The sequence below is a fragment of the Amblyomma maculatum genome, chromosome 1 (genome assembly GCF_055883805.1).
Source record: "Amblyomma maculatum isolate TAMU_Amacu chromosome 1, ASM5588380v1, whole genome shotgun sequence".
Taxonomy (NCBI): domain Eukaryota; kingdom Metazoa; phylum Arthropoda; class Arachnida; order Ixodida; family Ixodidae; genus Amblyomma; species Amblyomma maculatum.
In genome coordinates, this window is record NC_139344.1 from 401,715,430 (window position 1) to 401,723,413 (window position 7,984).

A 7,984-nucleotide genomic window follows, 5' to 3' on the forward strand; every position below is an offset into this window, starting at 1 on the left:
TGTTCTCTGAGTACATGTCCTGGAAATACCATGTTAATTTTTTGTCGGGAAAAGTAAACAAGATCGTAGGCATGCTGAATAGAAGCCGTCACAACCTTCCAGGAATGATGATGAAACTTTTATATGATGCCCTTTTCAACTACCAGCTAAGGTACTGCCTATTAGTGTGGAGCGACTACAACTGAGTGGAACATAAACAGACAACTATGATCCAAAGAGGGCTATCCACATTGTGAAAAATACTTCCTTTCTCGAACATGCAGGGCCCTGTTCAATAAACATAAGATACTAAATATAGAGAAACATGTACAATTATATCCCTTTAAGGACTTCCATGAGTGCAGTAGAAGAAAAATCACATTTGTAAACTGGTCAGATATCAAGAAAGATAGGAATAGATGTCCGGAAACATGGCTTATTCCCTTCTCCCGTACCATGTATGGAAATAAAAAAATAAAGCGAGTGCTACCATACAAACTCAATTCTTTAAATATAAATGAAATAGACATCTTGACGACGCCATACAAGAGTGTTTTAGAGATGTTCTTTTGATACTGCGTATGCCACGTAAGATAGCGATACAAAACTCTATTTTATTTGTTCACGCTGAAATAGCATTGTATAGTGAAAAAAATATTTCGAACACTGTTCACCTCTTATCATGCAACTGTCTACGCTATTCAAGTGTATGCTGTATTGGTGGTTGTAGCTTCGTCAAGCTCCAAAGAATGCAGATTTTTCTCCCGCCTCCTTTTGTGTTATTACAAAATAAACCTGATTGATTGATGTGTGGCTTTGCTGGATCACTTTTTCACACTTTGTCCTTAAGAGCAGGCACGAACTTTCAGAGTGATTTGTACAACGTAATGAAATATGCTTGAGCCGTTTCTTTTCTTATGCAGAAAATGTGCACCTTGATATCACATTTACGCCATTTAATACACGGATCACCGGTGAATAGATGTGAGCATTGGTTTTAAGGTGCGCATGCGCGTTGCACTCTGACCCCAGATGCAGCTTGGCAGATAAACTGCTCATGAAATCAGATGGCAGCGCATATGGGAGAGTCTGCTCTCGACATCCCATTGATTGCACGAGCAAAAAATAACATCCCTATGCACTGTGGAGAGAGAGAGAGAGAAACAACTTTATTGTCGGTGGTAATCTTACTGGGTCTTAGTGGAAGAGCCAAGTGGCCGTTAGCTGGTGGTTTGCGGCGACTTCTTCAGCACGGTTTACGGCGCCCGAACTTCTCTCACTTGGGATACAGTGTGGAAATACTCCGCTTGCTGCGGACGGCCACATTGCTCCGGTAGCACGATAAAAGAGATGTCAACTCGGTACTTTTTTGTATATCTTAATTGCGTGATAATTTGGTGCATTTAGATGTGCAGAATTTGCAAAGTGATAAAAAAAAAACAAAATTAAAGAACCATGCGCTTTATTAGCGGGAACGGTAAACAGGGTACTAAAGTGGTATACAAGATATAAAGCCAAAGCAGCAAAATAGTTATTTTGGCAAAAAAGTATTTGCATTTCCAAAAGTTCAACTTTCTTCCGAAGAATTTAAGAACACATTCACGAATCAAATTATTAGCGTAGTCAGTCTGATAAAAGTTTCCTTTTTTCCAGAAGGCAGTGGTTTATTTCATGCCATGATGAAAGTGGACAAATTAGAGTAGATGACTTGCAATTGTTTTTGTTTGTCGTTATATATTACCGAAGCGCATTTTCCTTTTCTGTTTCAGAGTAATTAGGCATTTCAAAACTATTGGGTACATATAGCGTCCAAGCACGCCTAATAAGTATATGCGGCCATATTATGTGAATATCAAGCTTAAGTGTGAGTATAGAGTAAAAAACAGTGAGCTTCCTTCACGGCACTTGCTTGCTCTTGGCGTGACCACAGTGGAAGTAAGGTAGGCTTTCAATTGAAGTAAAATAAGGAAGTTTGCCTTTTTGAGATACCCCATTTGGTAGCATAAAAAAGGCTGAATACAAGCTTACTGATATCGCATATCAGGTGGTTTTTGCCTAATATAACTCTTAATTGTACATTTTGAGACCAAATACACGCCTTTTTCTTGTTACCACCTCATTCTATGGGTAGCTATTCCATCCCTTTTTATCAGAAATATTGGCGAAAGCTTAATGGAAAAATATGGGTGGGACCATAGCAGGAAGTTGAGATTACAATAAAGGAATCAAGCTCATTTTATTTTCGCCTTGTGTTATCTTTCTTGCGAAATATTGTTACCATGCATCTGGCTTTTCCCGACAAGCCTCGACATAGCTGTCGGCCACATGTGCAGCCACAAGAGCTTCAAATGTCACATCAAATATTTTTTCTTCTGTATGAATGCGTGTTAAACATATAGAGAACTGGATACCATCTGCACGCACTGAAATTTTTATAATCTAAGCTACAGAAATGCCGCGCGGTTGATAAATACCCGCTCACCGCAGTCATGGATATTTCGTATTTTTGGAAGCCGATTATCGATTCTGTTGTCTTCATCGTTCCCAGAGATAGCATTAAAGTTTAAATGTGAGTAGCTATGAAAGGATTGCTTGTCTGCGATACTAACTGCCAGTATACCTAAGTTCTCTTGATTAGAAAGTTGGGGGCGCAGTCGATTTTACCTACTGGCAGCAAAATAGCAGACAGATACCGCGCCGACGGGCTGCCAGAGTAGGATCAGTTCGACTGTGAGCAGTTAGACTACGTATTTTGTACTAGTGACAGAGACATGCGTCTTGCTAATGTTTTTAGAACTAGCAGTGTACTTCGTGTTTGAATTGAAAACAAAAATGCTTGTATAAAATTCGAATTCTCCGTAAGCATAACAACCGTGACCGTTTTCCCACTCTTATATAAGCCGTAGCCCTTTGTTTATTCTAATTCTTTCCTTCAAGAATACGTTGTCCCCGGCTCTAACGCCCTATCGCAAAAATGAACAAAAATATCCATTGGGTATTGAGTAAAAAAAAAAGCTATCTTTAACACGCCTACTCTATAGCAACAGAACCCAACCCCGTGGTAAATGACGGCTTTTTTGCGAGTATTTTTTACATGCTCACATTAGAGCTGTCAATAAGCACATTTTTATTCAGTCGTTTCCTACCACGACTTTTAGGCCATAAATTGTTTACTAGCAAAAAAATAGCTTGGACTGACTGTAGCCGTGCAGCTGAAAAAAACCAAAGACTGATTTTATTGACTTTTATATGTGAGCAGCTTCTAAGATTGGGCCAGCCAGTCAGGATTCACTAAATGACATAGCCATCGGCGAAAAAAAGCGAACTTGTATGTATAAGTAGTTTAGTGTTATTGGAAGCAGTTCTGACCCGTCCGCTCTATTTGCAAAAGAATGCGGAAAAGAATGTCCTTCTGCATGGTGATTTAAAAGACAATTTAAGAAACTTTGAAAGGAAAGTGAAAGCGGGCAGAAACGGTCTCCATTTATGGCATTGCACATTGGTGTACTCATGAAATATATAATGAGCCATACACCTACACGAATATTTTAGCAGCTGCCTAACATGGATAATAAATCGCTTTGCGAAAATGTCATGGTCCTCGCATAGTGTAGCCGCAGCCCTTAAACTTGCATCTCAATTAATGACGTCAGCTGTGCTAAGGCAACAAGATATGTCTTCAGATTTAAGTGAACTTGCGCTTTCGAAGCGGTGTCTTATTTGAATAGGCGGTTATTTCTTTCTGCCCCGGAGCTGCAGAAGACATTTTTCCATATTCTAGCAGACACTCCTGAGGCATCATCTGTAGCGCTTGCTAGGTAAAGGAATTTTGTGCGTGAAAATCAGTCATGCCGCTCCTGAAAACCTTTTGTTGGCTACTGGTGTTGCGTAGTACCATCACAAAGTGTTCCGAAGATGGGCGTGATAAGAACGCGACAAGGGTATGCCATCTTTTTTTTAACCGAGTGTTGAATAATTTTGGAACGCACAGACAGAACAGATGAAATGTTGACATTTATTGTCCAGGCATCTGACTGTAACCCAGGCTAAAATCTGCTCAAATTGCTTGATGATGTACAAAGAAACCATTCATCGTGCAGCACGCTTCATAACTTCCAAGTATTCTGCTCGACACAGCGTTACTGACTTGAAATCATCTCTCGGCCTCCAGCCTTAGCGCTTCGTCGGAAACTTGCGATCATTTGTCTTCTACATAAATTATATTTCAAACTTCCTGCACTCCGAGAAAACTTATTACGCCCTCCTTTCCACTCATCTCGCCGCTTATTTAATTCCCGTAGCATACAACGTTTGCAGGGTTCCACAAACGCCTTCAACCAATCCTTCCTCCCCATCGCTATAGCGGAATGGAACATACTTCCCGAAAGCATTGTTACCGAGTCTAATCCCTCCAAATTTCGGCAGTTATTACTGATCATTTCGACCGGCCATAGACAGTTTTTCTTGCGGTTCATTATTAGCAATCCGATTTGCGTGCACTGTTGTGTCAACGTCTAATTTTCTGTAATTCATCTTTTCGCCCCTTTTGTTTACTATAGTTGATTTTATTACATATCGTTATTTTGGTATGCCTTGCTACATGGTTATCTGTATTTTGTGTACACTGTATCGGTTGCCTTACTTTTCTTCTTCCCTTAACGTTTTTTTTTGTTAGTTTTTTCTTTTGTTTTTTTTTTATTTGTCAATGTTGTTCATTTTTGTATTCTTTTTCATTGCTTTTGTGCCAATGTATGACACTTTCTCACCGTTGTTCCCCCCCCCCCTTATGTAATGTCCCTGAAGGGATCTTTAAGGAAATAACAAACGATGATAATGATGATAAATGGATGACTCCATGCAACTAATAATGGAATCGGTAAAAATGACTACATCGAAAAACAAATTTTGAATATACATGGCCCTGTAGATGAAAATAGAGGATGAAAAGAAATAGTTTGTCAATATAAAATCAATACAGCGATAAGGAAAGAAATATATATTTAGCTTAGAAACAGGATTTAGTTTAATGGTTTATTAAGCGCAATGTTTACTGCGAAACAAAATCAGCGAAGCAATAATGGCAGTGGAATCTATGTATTTTACTAATTCATGAAGCGAATTCTCAGCTGTTATAGACCAAACATCGCAATTATTTTTGAAAACGTAATTTTAAGCATGAATTTCTGCCATTTTAAACCTTCTTAACAGCTTATTGACCAAATATCAACGACCATGCGTGCGTGTGTTATTATAATGAAATTACAAGAGATAAGCTTAACTCCCGCCAGCGGAAGAAAGCCACTTAATTTCAAAACAACCGAATTGTAGCTGCATCCTTTGTTCACCATATCATGCCTTGCATCGCATTTCTACACACTTCACGATACCAAACTAAATTCACACTGCGAATTCCAATTCATTACTAAAGCTCATGTTACTAGCACAACTCGACGCCGAATCGGTCTGCCATCGTTGTGTCTTCGTAATGTTTCCATCTATGTCACACTGCGCCGAAGGGGAAAATTGTATTGCTCACAAGACGACAGTCGGACGTCCTCCAATTCGTGTGTCACACTAACGAGACAACCTACGAAACCTCCTGCCGACTTGGTCATCCTATTTTCACTTCCTTGCTTACTATTCCATTTGGTGTTAACTTCATTTATTTCACCATGCTAAATGCTTATGTGGTTTCAACTTTTCTTTATGTGTTTTTCTGGTTTAACCACATTATTTTTAGTAGCATGAGTAGGGTCATTTTATTTTTAAATATGTATATTAAATCCGACGTACCAAAACAATCGCCTCGCCAGTTGCGGTTATGGGCCGAGACTGCACACCGGCCAGTATATCACAGTAGCGATTTCTAGATCAGAAAAGCAGGACTCGAAGAATAAGGAGCGATGCGAGCGAGGAGCCAAATAAGGAGCGATGCGACAATTAAATGTAGAAAAACCTAAACCACAATATATCCTTTTTATAGGGACTGGAAGCCCGATTATATGATCTGTACCGTTTCGTGGTCTATTACAGTAACCACTGCACCACAAATGCTTACCCTGCTTCTCAGTGCGACATTCGCGAAGGCAGTGAGAGGAATAGTTCGCTGTTAACAGTATAAGCTTTCTTATCTAGCTGGCTGATGTTTTAAATCTTGATGTGCAGTGCAGTAGCTGTTAAAACGTTCGGAATATTTCACAGCACAGACCGCGAGACCGCGTGGATTCAGTTGGTTCTGTAAGTTCCGCTTCCTTCGCGCGAAGAATCCTTGATGCACCTTAAATTAATCCGCAAATATTTTATGCGTAGTCCGTAACATAGCGCTGAATTTGACTAGCGAAGTAGCGATGCACGTCATTCCGCAGAGAATAGATACTCTGAAGCGTGGTGTGCTCTTAGGTGCAGCAGAATTGATATCTCTTGTCTGGCTGCAGAAAAATGTACGCTTCGTCCTTTTTTACAACCTACTTTGTTCATTTTGCTCATTTCTTGGCACGGCTTCTATCGGCAGAGCATGTCTGCTCTATTATTTCCCCCGGCTGAAAGGTGCTAGTATTGACATTTCGCACGCATATATTTTGCTGCTCTGGTTCACATTAACTGCTCTGGTTATGCAGGAATTACGCTTTTGACACGTACATTAGTGCTTGAAACTGCTCGCTGTCGACATTGTGGACAGAATCGGCTTCGAGTTTCAAGAATCTTTTGCTCGAAGGCCGATCTCACGAATACACAGCAACTGACAGTTGGCGGGCGTTTTTGTCCACATCTCCGACCTCAAAAACCATGTCACGCAAGAGAGAGATATCTCGATTTCGGTAGTGTTGGTGTCATTCTCAGCCCAGTCTGACAACTAACACTGTACTTCTGGAGGCACAATCCGCCACCGGCTTGGCTGACCGCCAGTGTCGTCATCGGCGTGTGCGTCTGCATCGTGCCGTGGTAATTTGAACGGCCCTTTACACATTAAACAATCCGATTGTGTATCTCCGATTGAGCCTTTTTTTATATACCAACACAACCGTCAGCAGTATGTAAACTATATGCGATAATTGTAATTGTACTGAAATAAAGGCCAGAACAATATTGCAATGATTGGAGCAGCAATGCTTTATCGAATTGGCAGTATTAGTCGTAGGGCAGTGAAAAAGTACACAATTTGAAACATCTACTATTATTTTACATGCACGTCTACCTGGAGGACGACAAATTTCCGAGAGCACTGTAGAAATCCGAAACCCTTAGAAGTGTCATCATAAATAAAAAGACTAGCGCAAATAACATAGACACAGACATAGGAGTAGACAGGATTAGCGCTCGTCCTGTCCACTCCTATGTCTGTGTCTATGTTAGTTGCGCTAGTCTTTTTATTTATGATGACACACCAACTAGCCCAGCTTTCTGCTTTGACCTCAGAAGTGCTGCTGCACACAGCGCATCACACGTCGCTATAATCACGATAAGCTTCTAACAGTCCTGGGTATGAGGCAGTTGGTTAAAGCAATCGGTTGGTAGCCGAGGAATGAAGGCTCGATTCGCGATGCAGAGAGGATCGTAACGTTCCTGATGATTGACAAGGGATACTTACAATTACTGTCAACAGCTGTGAGCTAATAAATGCTTTGGGAATAATATTTCTTGTTACTCCATATAGGGAAAAGCTCAATTCTGTGGCATAATATCGGCATCTTAGCGCAAGGGCCACCGAAACAAACAGTTCAGTTCAGGCGTTCAGTCGTGTCCCACTCTCCGTGACCCTATGGTCCATGTCACGCCACGCTTATGGTATTGTGACTGACCATAGGGTTTTCTTGGCAGGAAATACTGGAGTGGGTTGCCATTACCTTCTCCAGTGAATCACATTTTGTCAGAACTCTCTGCCGTGACCTGTCTATCTTGGGTGGCCCTACACAGCAGAGCTCACGACTTCATCGAGTTTCGCAAACCCCTCCGCCACGACAAGGCAGTGATCCATGAAGGGGACTGAAACAATACGGAAAGGTAA